This window comes from Ranitomeya imitator, chromosome 10, assembly GCF_032444005.1.
Source record: "Ranitomeya imitator isolate aRanImi1 chromosome 10, aRanImi1.pri, whole genome shotgun sequence".
Classification (NCBI taxonomy): domain Eukaryota; kingdom Metazoa; phylum Chordata; class Amphibia; order Anura; family Dendrobatidae; genus Ranitomeya; species Ranitomeya imitator.
Window position 1 is genome coordinate 27,294,162 of NC_091291.1, and position 21,250 is coordinate 27,315,411.

Here is a 21,250-nt window from a genome sequence, read left to right on the forward strand (position 1 = left end):
AGTGCATTAGTTATTGTTTTCATTAATTCAATTGTCCCTGCTAATTCCAGGTCTATTTGCAGCTCTCCACAGGTGGTCCTTGGCTCTTGGACAATTCTTCTGATAATTATTTTCACTCCTCTGTCTGAACTCTTGTGGAGAGCATCTGGTCGTGGCTGGTTTATAGTGAAATGTTTTTTGCACATCCAGATTATGGCTCCAACAGTGCTCAAAGGAACCTTCAATAATTTAGAAATCCTTCTGTAATCAATGCCATCAGTATATTTTGCAACAATAAAGCTGTGAAAGTCTTGAGACAGCTCACTGGTTTTACCTATCATGAGATGTTTCTTCTGTGGTACCTTGGTTATGAGACACCCCTTTATTGGCCATCAGTTAAACTTGCTGATATTATTTGCCACTCAGTGGAAGAATTGCTTTTTAATTACTGATAGATCTCAGCTGGTGTCATGACTTTCCATGGCATTTTGCACTTCTCTTTCTTCAAGTGTTCAATGCTTCTCCCTGTCATTTCTCATTATTACACATAACTTACATTATGGACATGTATGGTTGGATTCCTTTGCTTGTGTTGATTGGATGGGTTGTTCTCGACATCTGTTGAAAATTTCATGTCAAAAGCACCTTTAGAAATATATTTACGGTACTTAGAAAACTGTTGAAGGTTTCAATACTTATTTCAACCACTGTGCCTCATACCGACATGTCATCATTTGACATAAATATTAACTTTTTCTTGACTATTGTCAAAACTTTAAAAGAAAGTTGAGAATCCATGGTCCACCATGACTATTTTAGACAAACTGACTTGATAATGTTCATGAGTTTAGCTGGGATACTGTGGACAAGAATCCTTGATTTATACAAAGGTAGGGGGTGTCTCAATGTTACTGATGTTTGGAATGAAGAGTCTCATATCCCTTTGAGCCAAGAAAATAGATTACTCGCATAGATCAGATTGTCAATGCTCAGAAGACCTATTATTTCAGTGGATTCATGAATGGGTACAGTCCTCGCACAATTGAAATCACCATGATAATACGTCCCTAAAGAAGACATTGCGTTTGGGTGAAAACGTATTGTGATATAAATGGGCTGCCAAATTATTAAGAATTAGTTGGCCCAAGTCTTATTTTATTTAGTTGCCCTTTGCTCTAGTGACCCTTATGTTCATCGCTTTACATGTGTCCGTGATGGAAAACCCTCTTTTCTGGGTTTTTTTCTGAAAAGCGTCTAGATGTCGTGTTAAGTTATACTAAAAAAGACCGTGATGGAAAGTTTCAAAGAACCTACACATAGCAGTATGAACTGGTCTTTTCAGAAATTTAGTTTACTTTGCGATCTGCAGAATTCCCTCAGTTTTGTAACAAAAGTCAACTCCCACAGCAAAGAAACAAAAACTACTACAAAAGTCAAGTCCCACAGCTAAGAAACAGAAAATAAGCTACATTATGTATTTGTTGCAGCCCATCTGTATATTATTTATCAGTTATTACTTTGTTGTATATATATATATATATATTCTATACATGAAAATTATATTTTATCAAGTATTAATAAATTGCAAGCATAATATATTCATCAAATTTGTCTATTAACTAATTTCGTCTAAGTACAGAGATGCTTGGCAGTTTGTGAACCCTTCAGAATTTTGCTTCTTAATGCATAAATTTCACCTAAAATGGTCATGCTCCTGGGTTTGAACCTTTGAGCCTGGGCTTTGCTGTCAGCTTCTCTAGCTGTTGAGCCACAGTAGTCACACCCTTTCACTGGGTGTTTATTGTCTGTTATTCTGGCTTTAGTGCTTTTTAGATGAACATGTTTTCATTTACTCATTTGTCTGCCCAATCACCTTTCGGTGCGCCTTAATATACTTTCCCCTTGCTGGTATTTCCTGCTGGTGATATTATCATTTGGATGTCCAGCAATACTGCCGTTGCTAATGCCCCTCAATGAAAGACCAGCTAGGGTTTATCTCTCTGCTGATTATGCTTTTCACCCTGCATTATATTCTATTTCTGGTTTAGGAAGTAGGCCGCATATACTCTGAGTAAGTACCTTATCTTTCCATTTTGTATTTGGTGGTTTGTTTTAACTCACTCTAGGATATCTTTCTATCTCAGCACTTCTTTCTTTCTGTAGGTAAACTGCACTCTGCTTTGCCCTCTGGTTCCTTAGGAGGAACGTGAAATGCTCAACGGCATTTTTCAGGTGGCAAAGGCCCGAGCTGCCAATGTTTAGTCTGTTATGGCTATTCCAGCACGCGTAGATTCCACTAGGGCCTGCAGGGTCAGAATCTCTAGTTTGTACAGTAACCGGCTGGGTCAAATGCCGTTTTTTAGTGTTTTACCTGTTTTCACTTGTGAGTTGTTACACAATCATACCAAAACTACATCAAATTTTCACTAAAGTCCTAGAAGTAGATAAAGAGAAACATATATAACAAACAAGTCAAAAATATTAGAGAAAAATGATCCAATGTCACATGTCTGTGAGTGGGAAAAGTATGTAAAGTTTTAGTAGTAGCAGATCAGTCGAAGGTGAAATTAAGGGTCAGTCAATGGGATGACAATCACGTGTGAATGAGCGACCTGTTTTATTTAAAGAAAAGAAATCTATTGAAGTCTGATCCTCAAAACATACATTGTGGAAGTCTACCTTGGCCCAAGTAAAGGAGATTTCTGAGGATGAGCTGTTGATGCTCATCTGGCTGGAAAGGTTTACAAAAACCCATCTCTAAAAAGTTTGGACTCCACCAATCCACAGTCAAAGTGTTTACAAACGGAGGAAATTTAAGATCATTATTGTTCTCCCCATAGGTGGTCGACTAACAAAGATCCCTCCAAGAGAATAATAGTCCATGAGGACACCAAGTAAACAATGAATCTCGTTGGTGTCGCCACTTTCTGAGATATGTAACTTTTTACCTTTTCCATCGATGCTTCTGCATGAGGTTTTTTTTTTTGTTTCCTTTTTTGTGTGGCAAGCTGATGTTTTTACTCTTTTGGGGTACATGTGATGTTTTGACCAATTCTCTTTTTTTGAGGCTTTGTGGCAATTCTAGCATTTTGATTTTCTTTCCTTCTTTACGATTTTTACCGTACGTCTTACATCATTTTATATTTTCATGGCTCAGACTTCCAGAGTTACCAGATATCCTTATTTTACGTTAGAGGGTTGGGAAAGTGTGTGTGGGGGGGTAAAGCCGAATTTCGAATTTAAGAAGATTTGCAATTCTGGGTTAAAAACTAAAGAAACGTCTCTATAGAAAAGTGCAATATCTAAAGATGAGTTAAATTCATCAATCTACAATACTTTAGATAAAATAGGCGCACATTTCGGCAACGCAAAACTGACTTTAAAAATTATCGACATTTATAAATTGTCATCTTTATCTTTATTTTTCCAAGACCTTTTTTACTTTAATTTGTATTTGTTTTTTAACTTGTAGTACTCAAACATGGAGGAAGACAAACACTCCTAGACTGACTGTGAAAAAGTTTTGGTTGGTAAAAAAAAAAAAGAAAAACCTACTTGCTGCAGAATGAACCGGTCTCCTCTCATTTTGCCCCAGGTAATTTATCAGTCTTAGGTTAATCTCACCTTTGGGCCATTTGAAAAGATTGTAAAACACATGTAAAGTTTCCGGCATTTAAAAATCTCTATCTACCCGACATCCCCTTTCTAAAAAGACAAGATGCTCTAGTTGGTTCAGTCCATGGACATTTACATACCGTAGAGATATGATCACACATGGAGGGGGCAATTACTAATTTTATATATTTTTAATTTTTTTTTATTGTATCTGTTAATAATCAATTAGCATTAGTTATTTTCCTAAACATTAAGCTTTACCTGTTTGTGCACAAAAATAAGAAGTGAAAAAAGGAGTTTTAAAATCTAAGAATATTATTTGTCAACGGACCATATAGAACACATCTAAAGGTAAGTGCCATTTTTTTCAATTTTGACTTTTTTTTTAAATATGTATAGATAGAATATATATAGATATATATATACATACACACACATTCTAATTTTTTTTTTACATACCGTATATTTTTTTAATCTTATGAACTGAAATTGCAAAACTTACATTATGCTTTAATTAAAAATAATTTCTTTGTATTTTATTTTATTTTTTTTTTTAAATCAAGGATTTATTGCACATTTTGACCTACGTAATTTTAACTTTTTAGGAACCATTTTAAAAATTAAAATCCTTTTTTTTTCCTCACTATTTTTTTTTTTTTCAATAAACCTCCCTTTCCCCCCCATAGTGTTCAACGAGTCTAGTGATACAGTGAAATATTTAGGGTAAGTTCACACTCTGTGTTTTTTCTGCATTTTTTTGGATCTGCAGCTGGAAAGGAGCTTTTTGCATTTTATGTTGCGGTTTTGGCATGCTAGATTTGACTCTTTTGCATGCTGATAAAGTTTAGTGTTGAAACAATCAAAAGTCCTATTCTATAGAATTAGATTTTGGCACAAAAAATGCAGCAAAACCTGATGCCTGTGTCTTTGGTGCTTTTTTTTCTATGTTTTTTCACCTCCCATTCATTTCAATGAGTGAAAAACGGTGAAAGTGACGTGCTCCATTGTGCAAAAAAGAACATGCAAAGCACAAAATCCCGATGACAAAAAAAACAACAACCTGTGTGCATGAGATTTCTGAAATCTCATAGGCTTTGCTGGCACTGTAAAACGCAGCTGAAAATTTGTATTAAAAAACGCATTAAAAAAATGCCAAGTGTAAACTTAGTCTTATAATAGAGCGTTGCCAAAAATTTTGACAAAATGCAAAAATGCCGTAATTTTTTTTTGGGTCTGTCGAAAAATGTTAAAAACTCCATGAAATATAACAATCTTTCTCCAATGATTTTGGTTGCGGTTTTGACTGTTATCGATTATATGCACTTTGTACCCAAAATAGGCCATAAAAACTTCACAAATAGGGTATGCTATAACTTTCAAAAATGGCTGCATGACATGTAAAAATGTGCTTTTTGGGGCATTAGAGGATGCCTGTTAAATAGTTCGTACAGTGGAATAAAGGCACGTGTCAATCAGCTTCCACCGAAGGATGGAGAAGGATATAGGGAATGGGGACATGCGGACACACCGGATGCGACGTGGCAGCGCTACTTATGGACAACAACATAAATTGCTTGGTTTTGCAGAATTCTTGGCAAAATGGCTATAAAAAAAAAAGAAAAGGCACAAAAGTAATGAAATGCTGACTTGGAATTCACATTTTCAACCCTAGTTTCTAGAGATGTCGAATTTTAGAACAAAGTTTTACAATTTTACTAGCTATTGGGCAACTAGATCCTCACCTCACAGGTGACGGAAAATGATCTGCTCATTCCATAGCACAACTTTTTTTGGGGGGACTGTTTTCAGAACGTTAAGGCTATGTTCACATGAACTCAGATTTATCATTAAGGGTAACCTTTTATTAAATATACGGTACTTAACCCATTAATTGCCATCGACCTGACTTAATTTTTCATTTCCGTCATGTCACTTTGCATTAATTCCTGAAAATCACCTAAGGGGTTACTAAAGCAGGTTTGGATATGTTGAGGGGGTGCTGTTTTTATATTGGTATCACTTTTGGGGATTTCAAATATTAGTTCCTCCAAAGTCACTTCAAAACTCAATAGTTCCCTACAAAAATTAAATTTGTAGATTTTCTTGCAAACATTTTTTTTTAAAAGCTTCCAACATCCTTAGAAAATAAAAATAACATTTTACAGACAATGCTGATGTAAAGCAGACAGGGGTGGGGGGAGGGAGAGGGGGGGTTATTTATTAATTATTTTGTGTGATATGACTATCTGGTTTAAAGAGATAAAACATTCAAAGTTGCTCATTTTAGAAATTTTCGACAAATTTTTGATACTTTTATCTGTAGACGCAAAACCTATCGACCTGAATTTACAATTGTCATAAAGTATAATGTCCCATGGAAAAAAAAAAAACTTAAAATGACTGGGATATGTTAAAACATTCTCGAATCGTTGCCAGATAATAAGACATTTCAGAATTGGAAAATTAGGACATTTTTAAAAAGAGATTGAGCCCCACAAAAATTACAAGCATAGATTTGTACGAAATAAAACCATAGAGTAGAAAGGCAAAAAGAGCAATTGTAAGTGCACAGTGCCATATAATATGATGACTGCAATGTATTAAGAGGATAAAAACGTTGATGAGAGGGCTGTTAGGTGTCGCGTCCCACCGCTGCACAGGGGGAATCTCGAACCATCTCCGCTGCCGTCTTCCATGCTTCTCCAGCCGCAGTGGAGCCTGCTCAGCAGAGACATCGGTCCCAGCATCTGGCTCAGGCAGATACTGTGTGCATGGTTACTGCTGCCCTTCCAGGCTCAGCCATTGTAACCAGCACTGTACAGCAGCGAGCAGACGCTCCTGGGACTAAGTCCTGCTTTTCCTCTAGTGAGAATGCCCAAGGGATGACCTCTCATTGGAGGTCAAGGGTCACATGCTCAGGTCCTGTAGCAGCACCTATTGGACCACTAGGAAGGTTCCAGAGAGCTTCCTCTATAAAAGGTTTGCATGGGTGCACAGCCATGCGCTAGTATAAATTTGATGACGTGTGTATGTAGACGAATGACTGTCGATGGATGAAAGCTCCTTAAAGGGAACCTGTCACCCCCAAAATCGATGGTGAGGTAAGCTCACCGTCATCAGGGGCTTATCTACAGCATTCTGTAATGCTGTAGATAAGCCGCCAATGTTACCTGAAAGAGGAGAAAAAGACATTAGATTATACTCACCCAGGGGCGGTCCTGCTCCGATGGGTGTCTCAGGTCTGCTCCGGCGCCTCCCATCTTCATTCCATGACGTCCTCTTCTGGTCTTCACGCCGCGGCTCTGGCGCAGGCGTGCTTTGTCTGCCCTGTTGAGGGCAGAGGAAAGTACTGCTGTACGCAGGCGCCGGGCCTCTCTGACCTTACAGTGCTTGTGCACTGCAGTACTTTCCTCTACCCTCAACAGGGCAGACAAAGTACGCCTGCGCCGGAGCCGCGGCATGAAAACCAAAAGAGGATGTCATGGAATGAAGATGGGAGGCGCCGAAGCAGACTTGAGACACCCATTTGACCAGACCGCAGCAGGACCGCCCCTGGGTGAGTATAATCTAACGATTTTTTCTCCTATTTCAGGTAACATTGGCGGCTTATCTACAGCATTACAGATACAGCTTACCTCACCATCAATTTTGGGGGTGACAGGTTCCCTTTAATCATTCCCATTCCTTGTGGTGTTGACTGCTCACGAATGGTGGAAGCTATCTAATGCTCAACAATGCTATGTGCACACATAGCACACGTTACAGTGCCTTTTACAGCGCCAGTCTTTACGGCACTGTGCGCAATCGGTGCGCTTTCCTGACAGCCTGTCAGTGTAGGGTGGGAATTCCCGCTTGGACTCTGCATCTGACTTGGGGCGTCCTCAAGCGCAAGCTCAAAAGCCACCGAGGGTCAGAGCGAGTCCAATCACCAGTTTAGTGGGGGTGATTCATAGGAATCTCACTAGTGTCTTGCAGCTGCACCCTGTGTCTAACAGGGTGCAGCGTATTTTGGTGACTCTATGAAGCAACAGAGTTCGCTTCCATACATACTGGGTGAAGTCTAACCCACGTGTGAGCAAGGGTCCATCTGCCATTACTCAGCAGCAGGTACCATCTCTGCACGGTGGACCCTGCTCTGCAAACGCACCTCATATCTACCTCTTTATTATTTGGTGCGTTCCGCTAGCCCTAACAAGGGCTTCGTTAACCCCTTAATGACCAGAGGAATTTTTGTTCTTGCGTTTTCATTTTTTGCTCCCCTTCTTCCCAGACCCATAACTTTTTTTTTTCAGTGAAAATGGCCATGTGAGGGCTTGTTTTTTTTGTTTTTTTTTAAGGATATTTCATAAAGGTTACATTTTAGCAGACCCTTATAAATAAATTGGTGAATTATTTTGAGGAGTTGGCAGGAAAGAAGCGGTCTGTCCAACGGCCATGGAATACTGATGTAGTAACTGTATTTATTCGTTCATCGCTTTCAAATTCCTTTGGAGGTTCTCCAGTAGAACCTTAGTCCCATCTGCCCATAGTTCCCCCCACCCTATCCTTCCCAAATTTCTTCAAGAGCCACTCAACTCTTCATGATTTCCCCAAGAGGATATTTCTTTTCACGCAAGGTTTTCTATTCATAGATATGTAGGCTAATCTTTGACAGGTACAGGTATGTCCCCTGAACACCACACCTAGAAGTTGTTCCAGGTGTTGTCTTAACTGCTTGGAAATATTGCGTGAAGCAGAAACCTACTTGTAGCAGAATAAACCAGTCCAGTTGAGATACGACATTTAGAATTAAAACTGAGCCTCGAGGAACCAAGTGCATAGAGAGCATCTTGCAACATGATTTAAAAAAAACCTACGGTAATTAATGGCTTCTCATGTTTATCACGCCCAATAATAAGGTGGCATACTGGTTTTGTAATGGCTTTTCCATAACATTCCTCCATAAATGGGTACATCTGTACATATTCATTTGGTTGTCACACTAGTTACAAAGTAAAGAACACACAACCCATGAAGGCAACTTGATCAGTTTTGTTAAGAAATAATATGTTGTAAATTACTCCTTAGAAAAAGAATACATAAATCGGAGCATTACTTAAACCCCCTTATATGCCGCGCTCAGTAAAGGCTGTGGCACCTAAGTGGTTAGACAGAGGGACAGTGCCATACATAGAATTTTATTTATATAGCACTAACATATTCCGCAGACTTTACGATTGAGCAGATCCACATATGTTTCCAGTTGGCACTCGAGATGAGTGAAGTACTGGTGTCTAGGGGTGGCATCCCACTTGTCAAGAAAATCAGAAGGCTGCCGCTCACGCAAGTTTCAATTAATCCTTGACTTTATTCCATGAATAGCTCAGTGTATATATACATATATATATATATATATATATATATATATATATATGTACTGAACTTTTCATGGAATAAAGTCAAGGATTAATTGAAACTTGCGTGAGCGGCGGTCTTCAGATATGCTTAAGGGTGCCTTCACATTGCACATTGCCCAGCCACGTAGTATATTGCCCAGCGATGTAGTATATTGCCCAGTCACATAGTATATTGCCCACAAACAAAAGGATGAATGACCTCGGGGAGATCAAAACATCCAACACCGTGGAGAAACCATCACGTGTTTCTCAACGCAGTGATCCAGAACACTGCCCCCATCCCTTATGGGAAATATGCAAATGCATGTATAAAAGCCGCGGAGACACCATCACGTGTTTCTCAACGCAAGCAATAAATAGCCAGGCCTTTCATCGGGAAGGAACATCCACAGGAAGGGCAGCATCCAAAAAGGAAAACCACCTATGCCAAAACATGGTATCCATCCACAGACAGCTGTTTCGGGGTTTTTGCCCCTCATCAGTGTGGAGTAGGAAACTGGCTATTAGGAGCAGTGACTAGTAAAAGGGCTATAAACATAAGGATGAATGACCTCGGGGAGACAGTAACATAGTAACATAGTTAGTAAGGCCGAAAAAAGACATTTGTCCATCCAGTTCAGCCTATATTCCATCATAATAAATCCCCAGATCTACGTCCTTCTACAGAACCTAATAATTGTATGATACAATATTGTTCTGCTCCAGGAAGACATCCAGGCCTCTCTTGAACCCCTCGACTGAGTTCGCCATCACCACCTCCTCAGGCAAGCAATTCCAGATTCTCACTGCCCTAACAGTAAAGAATCCTCTTCTATGTTGGTGGAAAAACCTTCTCTCCTCCAGACGCAAAGAATGCCCCCTTGTGCCTGTCACCTTCCTTGGTATAAACAGATCCTCAGCGAGATATTTGTATTGTCCCCTTGTATACTTATACATGGTTATTAGATCGCCCCTCAGTCGTCTTTTTTCTAGACTAAATAATCCTAATTTCGCTAATCTATCTGGGTATTGTAGTTCTCCCATCCCCTTTATTAATTTTGTTGCCCTCCTTTGTACTCTCTCTAGTTCCATTATATCCTTCCTGAGCACCGGTGCCCAAAACTGGACACAGTACTCCATGTGCGGTCTAACTAGGGATTTGTACAGAGGCAGTATAATGCTCTCATCATGTGTATCCAGACCTCTTTTAATGTACCCCATGATCCTGTTTGCCTTGGCAGCTGCTGCCTGGCACTGGCTGCTCCAGGTAAGTTTATCATTAACTAGGATCCCCAAGTCCTTCTCCCTGTCAGATTTACCCAGTGGTTTCCCATTCAGTGTGTAATGGTGATATTGATTCCTTCTTCCCATGTGTATAACCTTACATTTATCATTGTTAAACCTCATCTGCCACCTTTCAGCCCAAGTTTCCAACTTATCCAGATCCATCTGTAGCAGAATACTATCTTCTCTTGTATTAACTGCTTTACATAGTTTTGTATCAAAACATCCAACACCGCGGAGACACCATCACGTGTTTCTCAATGCAGTCTCCGCGGTGTTTGATGTTTTGATCTCCCCTAAACATATATGTGTGTGTGTGCATATATATATATATATTAAAATATATTATTAAAATATGCATGCATACATACATACATACATACAGGTCATAGGAAGCTGAATGAAATGACACCTTGATATGTGATCTGACGTCTTATTCCAGGGAAATCCATATTTTTCATAATATGTAAATGAGCTGTTAAGATCTATGGGCCGGACATAGATCCCCCGCCCCCCCCCCCCCCCTCCGAGAATTTGCCTTTTACGAGGTTGATCTTTCGGAAAGATTTACTTTAATTGTATTGACCCATAGAACACAGTTAACACGTAACTCATACTGTCTGATGGTCATGACTAGTGTTGAGCGATACCGTCCGATACTTGAAAGTATCGGTATCGGATAGTATCGGCCGATACCCGAAAAATATCGGATATCGCCGATACCGATATCCGATACCAATACAAGTCAATGGGACATCAAGTATCGGAAGGTATTCTCATGGTTCCCAGGGTCTGAAGGAGAGGAAACTCTCCTTCAGGCCCTGGGATCCATAGGGATGTGTAAAATAAAGAATTAAAATAAAAAATATTGATATATTTACCTCTCCGGCGGCCCCTGAACTCAGCGCGGGTAACCGGCAGGCTTCTTTGTTCAAAATCAGCGCTTTTAGGACCTGAGAATCACGTCCCGGCTTCTGATTGGTTGCGGGCCGCCCATGTGACCGCCACGCGACCAATCACAAGCCGCGACGTCACCGCAAGCTATTAACGCGCTCATTTTTAAAAATGAGCGCGTTAATGACTTTCAAAGACGTAGCGGCTTGTGATTGGTCGCGTGGCCACGACCAATCACAAGCCGCTACGTCTTTGAAAGTCATTAACGCGCTCATTTTTAAAAATGAGCGCGTTAATAGCTTGCGGTGACGTCGCGGCTTGTGATTGGTCGCGGCCACGCGACCAATCACAAGCCGCGACGTCTTTGAAAGCCATTAACGCGCTCATTTTTAAAAATGAGCGCGTTAATAGCTTGCGGTGACGTCGCGGCTTGTGATTGGTTGCGGCCACGCGACCAATCACAAGCCGCTACGTCTTTGAAAGCCATTAACACGCTCATTTTTAAAAATGAACGCGCTAATAGCTTGCGGTGACGTCGCGGCTTGTGATTGGTCGCGGCCACGCTACCAATCACAAGCCGCTACATCTTTGAAAGCCATTAACGCGCTCATTTTTAAAAATGAGCGCGTTAATAGCTTGCGGTGACGTCGCGGCTTGTGATTGGTCGCGTGGCGGTCACATGGGCGGCCCGCGACCAATCAGAAGCCGGGACGTGATTCTCAGGTCCTAAAAGCGCTGATTTTGAACAACGAAGCCTGCCGGTTACCCGCGCTGAGTCCAGGGGCCGCCGGAGAGGTAAATATATCAATATTTTTTATTTTAATTCTTTATTTTACACATCTCTATGTATCCGATACCGATACCCGATACCACAAAAGTATCGGATCTCGGTATCGGAATTCCGATACCGCAAGTATCGGCCGATACCCGATACTTGCGGTATCGGAATGCTCAACACTAGTCATGACAAGCTTGTGCTGGGTATGGCCTTTTTTCTGCAGTTTGTGGGGTTTTTTTTCCCCTCTGAACCATTATTGTATTTTCTCCCTTAAAATTAAAGCATGTGTGAATGTAACTTGCATTTTCTGGTGATGGTGATTTTTTTGGGTGGCTTTTGTAACATTACAAGGGATTATGCAAAACAATATTAGAATGCCATGATCTATGACTCTCATAATTATAATGTTAAAATAACAACTAAAATTAACACAACCTAAAAAAGCAAGAACTAAATTACATTAATTAAAAAACATAATTTATCATTCATTTTTTAAGTGTAGAATATAAAAAGTAAGCTGCATTGGGATTTATGAGCAACAAAGACGTTTTTCCTACTTTTTTGGGAGAATCCTCTAATTGAGCCTATTGCAGTTTTCTTCAGTGGGGTTAAGCTAAGCTATATTTTTGTTGTATACAGGAAGAAAACTATTTTTCCACCACCAGGAGCAAAACAGTAACAATGCAGTGACATGACAAGAATCTGCATAACTAATCATATGCTAAATAGCTGCAAGTCAGATTTATGTATGAGATAATCAATCAAGAAGATTGTGTATAAAATGATGGTGATCTCACATTTGAAACCGTAGTAGATGATGAGGTATGGAGCCTGAAAGTCAAAAGTTCAAAACATTGTTTCCCTTTTGCTCGTCAGCGTAATTTCTGGAGTGGGACCAGGATGGGGAGCATTATACCAGTAAGGGGCACAGGATGGAGGACATTATTTCTGAAAAGGGCCTATGATGGAGAACATTATTACTGGAAGGAGCCCAGGATAGAGGACATGATTACTCAAAGGAGCCCAGGATTGGTGGCATTGTTATAGAAGTAGGCCCATGATGGGGGACATAATGCCAGGAAGGGGCCTAGGTTGGGCATAATTATACCAGAGGCCCAGAATAGGGACATTATTACATTGAAGGTGCCCAGGAAGGAGGAAGGAGGACATTGTTACTCAAAGGGGTCCAGGATTGAGGCCATTATTACAGGAAATGGCCCAGGATGGGGTACAATATTACAGGAAGGGGACAATGATGGGGAATATTATTTCAGGATAGAGGACATTATTACATGGGGGGGGGGCAACACGTATGTCTTTATAGAATCTGGAATCTAAGAGGTAAGTCTTCTCACCCTGACATGCCAGGCCTGGCTTGTCACTCTACACAATAAGAAACCATACCCCTTAGATCTCGGCCTAAAGCTTCTCACACAGCCAAATCAGATCTCGTACTTTAAATTGATGATAGGCAACACCCCAAAACAGTGTCTGAAAATTGAGGTTCTGATTAGGCTTTAATCAAGTCATATGGCTAGGCACATTAAAGGGTTGACATTGACTTTTAAGGTAGCTACTTCCAATAGGTGGCACTACAGTTCATGTCCTCTTCCTCTCTCTTTAAAGAGGCAATTTGTATATTGACAGGATCTAGAATGCTACAAGGACCCATATATCTGTCCAACACGCAGGTTGGGACCCAGGTCTAAATTTTGCACTAGGGTCCATCGGACTCTAGTTACGCCACAGAACTCACATGTTCATAGAGTGCATGATAGGGATAATAATTCAGGGACCAACAAACCTTGCAGCGGCACAGACCTCCTGAGAAGCCCCAGAGAGATGTTATACAAGAGGCTGATGCAATCCCATGAACAGCATGTAGGGAATGTATGCAGTGGTAAGGAGAGCTATAGCAGTGCGATCAACCATCTTGGACATGACCTGACCCCTGGAGGACTTGTGGTGGATTGCATGGCCTTCCAGAGCTCAATAACAGACTGTAAATTTCTGCAACTGTTCTGTTCCTCTCTTAATTCAATTCCTCATGGTGCCCTTCTATTTCTAAAACTTTTCTCTGATGATCAGTGTTGCACTTTTCTGTTCATTGCCTACATTTTACAAGGCTGGGGCTATATGGCAACTTTGGCCAAGATTCCTGTCGCACGACCAAAGTTCTCAAAAGTTTGAGATTCACATGGAAGAAGGGGCGATAGGAATCTTTCTCCCCCCACAAAGTGGAGCTTGAATCCTTCAACTCCCCATCTCCCCGTGTGGACTAACTATGCTCTTCGGCTGGCGCTCCTTTTTTGGTTTGTGTTTTTTTTTTTTAAGTTCGCTAACTGTCAGTGCTACATTACATTTAAAAAGTGAATAGGGTCGCATTTGAACCCCTTGGGTACTGCGACCATGGCAAGCAAATCACGTGAAGTCTAACTCCATGAGATTTTTTGGGACTTGTTTGTCGCAGTTCCAATAACCTTGGAGGTTGCAATGTGATCCCACTTACTTGTATTGCTTTCCAATGCAGCAGCGACGCATATCGAATTTAAGTCCTTGAACAGGTGACACGGACAATGTCGCCATGTAGTTCCAGCTTTGTCTATTTTATTTAACATGTGTACATAGACTTTTTTTTATATCTAATAGACTATTTTATGAGGGCTTGATGTTGGGATTGATAGGGTTTATATCCAAAATTTTCGAGTCAGAGGCTGTTCATTTCTGGGAGTGTTAGCATAGACTGCATCGCACAGAATTTTTTGGGGGGTATTTCTATTCCCTGAACCTTTTTTCTTTTAAATGACAGCTTCCTTGAAAGACTCCCCATCGAATCTGCAATTCTTTCTAATCAGCCCGCAAGGGATGTTTTTAATCCATATCGGGTAGTGACCATTCCAGGTAATTATTCACATCAACATTTTTTTAAAACTTCGATGTGTGAATAGCACCCTGATCTCCTTTGTATATGACTAAATCCAGAAATTCTATCCTCATTGAGAAGAAAGAAAATTAAAATTGTAACCCTCAAGAATTATTATTAAGTTGATGTACAAAAGATGTTGCCTCTTCAGGTGTCCCTGTCCCTCGTCTAAAAATCTTTTGTAAAACAGGATGTTACCCACCAGAATTCTCAAAATACCTGGAATACCCGTCTGTATACCAGCCGTACCTGCCTGCACCTACCATGCCAGTCTGTATACCAAGCTTGCCTGTCTACACATGCCTTGTCTTCCCATATTTCTGCCATGCCTGCCTACACTTGTCAAAGTCCATCCATTCCTGGCCATTCCAAATACCTGCCTATTTGGGGGTCATCGACCGTGTGTCTAAGGTCTGTCCTGGAGTAGGACATGGCATCCATCCGGCACCCAGTCAAACCCCACCATCTGGGGCTCTAGGGAAGATTCAGATATTGATCTAATTACACCCCTACAGGCTCTGCTCGGTCCACATCACAGTGGTTCCCCTCCTTCCCCATTCCTGTTAGGTTGCTCAGGCCATGGAATTCGCTGACTCTCATTCTTCCTCTATCTCCAACCTGTACCAGGAGGCCTCCCGGCAGAAAGACCAGCAGGACAAAATCTTCCATCTGCTGATAGTGATCATCTGCTTGGACACACTGACACCTGTAAACGCATCTGGTCCCGTCCAAGCTACTGCAACTTCAGCCGTGACTCACCAGCCTACCAACTATGTCCCTGGTTCTGGGCCTCATCTTTCGGATCCATGACATTATGACAGTGATCCTACTCTATGCCATGGATTCATTAATCAATGCACTCTGTACTGTGACTTTGTGACATCAGTTTGCTTCAGATTGGGCTAAAGTGGCATTCATCATGTCCAATCTTACTGGCGAAGCTCTGGCATGGCTCAATCTCCTACGGGAGAGATGGGATCCTCTTGTCTCCAGTTTCCAGATGTTTCTTGAGTAGAGAAAGGCGGACACCTGGATGTTCGGGTCTGGCGGGTTCAGCCGAACAGTTACAAAAAGTTTTGGTATCCGAACAGTACCTGAACCCAGATCCGATCCCCATTCCCGCAAATCGGGGGACTGAACATTGTTTTCCATATTGTCATGTGCATGGCCAACACTGCTTCTGATCGGTGGTGAAATCATCCCTGCCGGTAAGAGAAACGCAGTTCCCACACTGTCACAAGACAGTGGGAGTGCCCAGCTGTGATTAGAGGCATAAAACTCACCTCCACTAGTGTCAGCTGATGGGACTACTGCTCCCATCATCCGATGCCTGCTGCCGCTAATAACAGTAAATAAATTTTAAAAAGACATTAATTCTCCCCTATTTTTGATAACCAGCCAGGTAAAAACCCTCAGCTGTCAGCTTCAGCAAGGCTGGTTATCAAGAATAGAGGGGTCTCCACACTGTATTTTTTAATTATTTAAATAATTTTAAAAAATGGTGCCCCCCCCCCTCATTTTTGACAGCCAGCCTTGCTAAAGAGAGCTGTGGGCTGGTGTTCTCAGGCTGGTAAGGGACTGATATAATGCCGCGGTCTATAATACTGATATAATACCGCGGTCTATAATACTGATATAATACCGCGGTGTATAATACTGATATAATACTGCGGTCTATAATACTGATATAATACCGTGGTCTATAATACTGATATAATACCATGGCTGGCCAGAAAAGGTGCATCTATTAGATGAGACAATTTTGGGGCTGTGCCTGGCACTAACTACTTGCCCTGTAGCGGTGGCAAGTGGGGTTCATATTGTTGGGTTGATGTCACCTTTGTATTGTCCGGTGACATCAAGCCCACGGCTTGGTAATGGAGAGGCTTCTATAAGACTCTTATCCATTACTAATCCTATAGCTACATTGTAATTAAGGACACAGCCAGAATATGGCATTGCAGCCTACAATCCAAGGTGTAGGTGTGTCGGAGAGGCCCAGATGTCCTTTTGCAAGCAGGATATCCTTTACACCGTTCAGTGAATTTTGCCAACAGTGACTATAAGACCCTATGAGGGTCGAAACGTTAATGTTCTTGTTGCCTCACCATTTTCTCAATCCCTGCACCAATTCCTTATTCATGAATTGTAGTATTGCTGCATCTACATCTGTATAATAAAAGTCTTCACAAGAATCTATAAAGAGTGTGCGGTGAGTGAACATTACTTTATTACGGGCATTGCCATCCCACTTCACCAGCACCTCAGATCTCAGCAAGAGTCTACACTACACTACCTGTCTGTACTTGTCAAAGTACATCCATTCCTGGCTGTTCCAACTCTCTGCCCGTTTGTTGGTCACCTGCCTTGTGTCCAATGTCTGTCATGGAGTAGCACCTGGCATCCATCCGGAGCCAAGTCTCCCCCCACCATCTGGGGCTCTATTAAAGAGTCACGTGTTCACCTTCTCACGCCCCTGCAGGCTCCCCTCTGTTCACATCACAGTGGTTCCACCACTAGTCCCATTACAGAATGTATAGAATGACAGGTGTTTGATTAAGGATTCCCTTTGGGGGGATCTTTTTTAATTATTGTAATTTTTATTTTTATCACTATGTTGTCCTCCCTGGTCGTTATTTAAATTATATATATATATATATATATATATATATATATATATAAAGTCTTGATATGATTGGGGTAGACTAAGCATGTGTCACACACTGGTATTGTTAATCCTTTTTAGCTTTCTGTTAAGATTGGGGGTATGTGCACACGATGCGGATTTTGCTGCGGATCCGCAGCAGTTTCCCATGCGTTTACAGTTCAATGTAAACCTATGGGAAACAAAAAACGCTGTGCACATGCTGCGGAAAAAAACGCGCGGAAACGCAGCGGTTTACATTCCGCAGCATGTCACTTCTTTCTGCGGATTCCGCAGCGGTTTTACAACTGCTCCAATAGAAAGCCGCAGTTGTAAAACCGCAGTGAAAACCACAGAAAAACCGCTGTAAATCCGCAGCTGTTTTCCACTGCGGATTTATCAAATCTGCTGAAATCTGCTGCGGAAAAATCCGCAGTAGACCAGAATACATGTGCACATAGCCTGATAGTACATGTTTTGTATACTAATTAATTAAACCTGATTTCTGACGTCTTTGGGGATGGTATATCAGCTAGCCTCCACTTTCTGTTTTGTATGATTCTGAGGATTGAGCTGGCTCGAATAAAAAGTTTTTTATAACTTTATTTTTCTCCGTTTTTGGCAGCACTATTAATCCAAATAAAAACTCCTTTTTATTTTTATTTTCCATTTATTTGTCCGGATCCTCTTTCTCGGAGATCCAGAGGGGGTAGCTGCAGCCATCTGAGAGCTTTTCCCTGCAATCATCAGTGTTGTGGATGACGCTGCACAAGTTCAGGTGAGTGAGTAAACTTACCTCTGTAATATTGTTTTACCTCATTGATCCTCACAAGGAACGCTTTCTTTTCATTTCCATCACACATTCTTTATTACTTTTGTTGTTCCAGACAGCTGTGTTACCTTAGTGTGAAGTATTAGTTTTGACTGCAAAAAAATTGGCGGTGACCCTAAGCTGCTTGTAAGCAGAATGAACCGGTCCTGAGAAAAGCTTACTATGGGTGGAATGTAAATCCTTATGGTCACATACTCAATGGTAATATCTATTTACATAGAGTACCTATACAATATTGTGTAAGGAGCCAAAATCAATAAAAATATATTTTTTATTGGATAACATAATTCCATATATACTCGTGTATAATCTGACCCTGGCATAAGCCGAGCCTGGTATAAGCCGAGCCACCTAATTTTGCACGAAAAACTGGGAAAACGTATTGATTCGAGTATAAGCCGAGTATGCATGGCTCCTCATCCCTATCCTTGTATGCATGGCCCCTCATCCCTATCCTTGTATGCATGGCTCCTCATCCCTATCCTTGTATGGTAATGGTCCTCCATTTTAATGACCAGCAAAGACCTAGTAGACAGCTGTGATCTGATATACATGGAGCTTCCCAGACTATTAATATTACCCCCTTCCTTGGCTATAATTATCTGCCCCTATCCTTGTATGCATGGTTCCTCATCCCTATCCTTGTATGGTAATGGTCCTCCATTTTAATAACCAGCAAAGACCTAGTAGACAGCTGTGATCTGATATTAATAGTCTTGGAAGCTCCATGTATATTACCCCCTTCCTTGGCTATAATTATCTGCCCCTATCCTTGTATGCATGGTTCCTCATCCCTATCCTTGTATGGTAATGGTCCCCCATTTTAATAACCAGCAAAGACCTAGTAGACAGCTGTGATCTGATATTAATAGTCTGGGAAGCTCCATGCACATTACCCCCTTCCTTGGCTATAATTATCCGCCCACAGCTGTCTGCTTTTCCTCTACTGGTTAGTAAAATTTTGAGGGATCCCATGCCATTTTTTTTCTGAAAATAATTTATTTAACCATAAAATACATTTATTGTAAGTTACACTCGTAAAGCGTTGATTATATATCTCACTCACATATTTATATCTTTGTAATATATATTTTACATAGAGTATTATTCTGTGTAAAAGCTCACGTGACAATCGCAGTGCATACGGATTGCAATCGCATGTCATTCTATGCAAATCTGATGCAAGGTAATAGAACTTGGATTGTACTCACATTAAAATCGCATGACACTCATCTGACTTTTCAGGTACAATGTCAGACTGTTTTGGGGTTTTTTTTGTACGGTGATGGGTATGAGGCCAAAAGCTCAGTCTGGAGCCAAATTTCAGTTTGTACTGTAAATATTTGAGTTTGTAGACGTAGACACTGCTATTTTTTTTAGCCTATTGTTCCTTTTCTTCATTTTCAGTAAAAAACATTATGTTCATGTTTTCATTGACTATTATGCTACTGAGTTATTCTCGGTATTTTTAATCACGCTGCTATTATTTTGCACGTAACTGTATAATGCCCAGGCATTATCACTAAACAAAAATTAGCAATTTTTTTTTTGCTCTTGTTTATAAGTTTTACCTGTTATTTGGTTTGATTTTTTTTTTTTGGTTTCCCACTTTGTGTATTTTTCTTTCACTCTTTTTATTGCCTTTTTGGATTCTGTCTGTAACTGAGCTCACCCTTGTTTTATTACTTGTCTCTTGGAGGAAAATATTATACTGCGAGAGTTGCTGAACTTGAAATTTTGGGTGGTTGTGAAACTTACCTGCTGCAGAATGAACTGGTCTGTATCACAAAAGGTTTAAGTATGCCTCAAAGGATTTATCAGAATTGCAGGTAATTTTACCTTAGGTCATTTAAACTGATCAAACTTTTTTTTTTTTTTGTAGATTTTCTTGTTTGTTTTTTTTTCTCCTGTGTTCTCGGTGTGTGTGTGTGTTTTTTTTTTTTTAAATCAACAAATACAACAATTTACCTATTATATTCTTTTATTCTTTTGGATTGTTAAATGCAAATTGGGGTAGAGTATATGATTTCAAATTGATATGTGCTACAACAAAAACAAATAGATTTGTGTTTAATTACTGTTACAGAACCCCCCAGCACCAAGAATGTTATGCAGTATATGTATGTATAATAGTTTCCATGTGAAATGCATCAGTCCACAGGCTGCACCCCTGGACAAGATATTCTCTTTCTGACCTCCCCCCACCTTTGTAATTCCCACAGTAAATAGCAGCAGGCTCCGGCCCCCTGCGGCTATTGTAATGTATGTCTGGCCAGCTGTTTTCCTATTGGCCTGCCCTGTGTATCTGTATTTTATATTCTGTGTGCTGGAAATACCTGGAGAAGCAGTCAGCTTTTATATGCTCTCATGTAATCAAGAAATTCCTGCCAGCGTCCTTCATTCAGAATCTAGCAAAAGCAGATTGGACCTCCTGAAACACGGGGTGGTACTGAAAGAGGTACCCCAGCTTGGTAGACTCCGTTACAATTACTGAAATTGGAAAATAGTCAATTTGCTTTTTTGGGGGTTTTTTACATAGTTTTTCCAGATTACAAGTATGAGGAGATAGGGAGAGTTGTAATTTTACAAGGACTCTGCTAAATGCATCATTATTTCTACTGTACATGACATTCTATGCAATAATATACTCACATTCAGAACTCCTTAAAGTGGCCTTACCGACAGCATACGATGGAGTGATGGGTATGTGATAGTCCAATTATATGATCCAAATGTATTGATGAAGTTATAAAAAAAAAAAACTGATCTACAGAAGGGGCCAGGTATATGGTATAGATAATGTCCCATTATTACCCGAAAACCAGAGATGGAACTGTATGCAAATATTAGAAGAAACTTATAAAAACACAACACTAACAGTACGGTTGCTGCCTGTTTAGACTGCTTCGTACTGGAATGCATACAC

At 40.5% G+C, this 21,250-nt stretch overlaps 1 long non-coding RNA gene across 1 annotated transcript in view; it reads left to right on the forward strand.

The window, feature by feature from the left end:
- The first annotated feature begins 3,450 nt into the window (after window positions 1-3,450).
- Window positions 3,451-21,250, forward strand: part of LOC138651122 (uncharacterized) — a 30,598-nt gene continuing 12,798 nt past the window's right edge. The window contains exons 1-5 of the long non-coding RNA XR_011315437.1: window positions 3,451-3,574; window positions 14,735-14,826; window positions 18,197-18,270; window positions 18,380-18,525; window positions 20,024-20,153. This is a non-coding gene — a long non-coding RNA (uncharacterized lncRNA). The remainder of the gene's footprint in view (window positions 3,575-14,734; window positions 14,827-18,196; window positions 18,271-18,379; window positions 18,526-20,023; window positions 20,154-21,250) is intronic.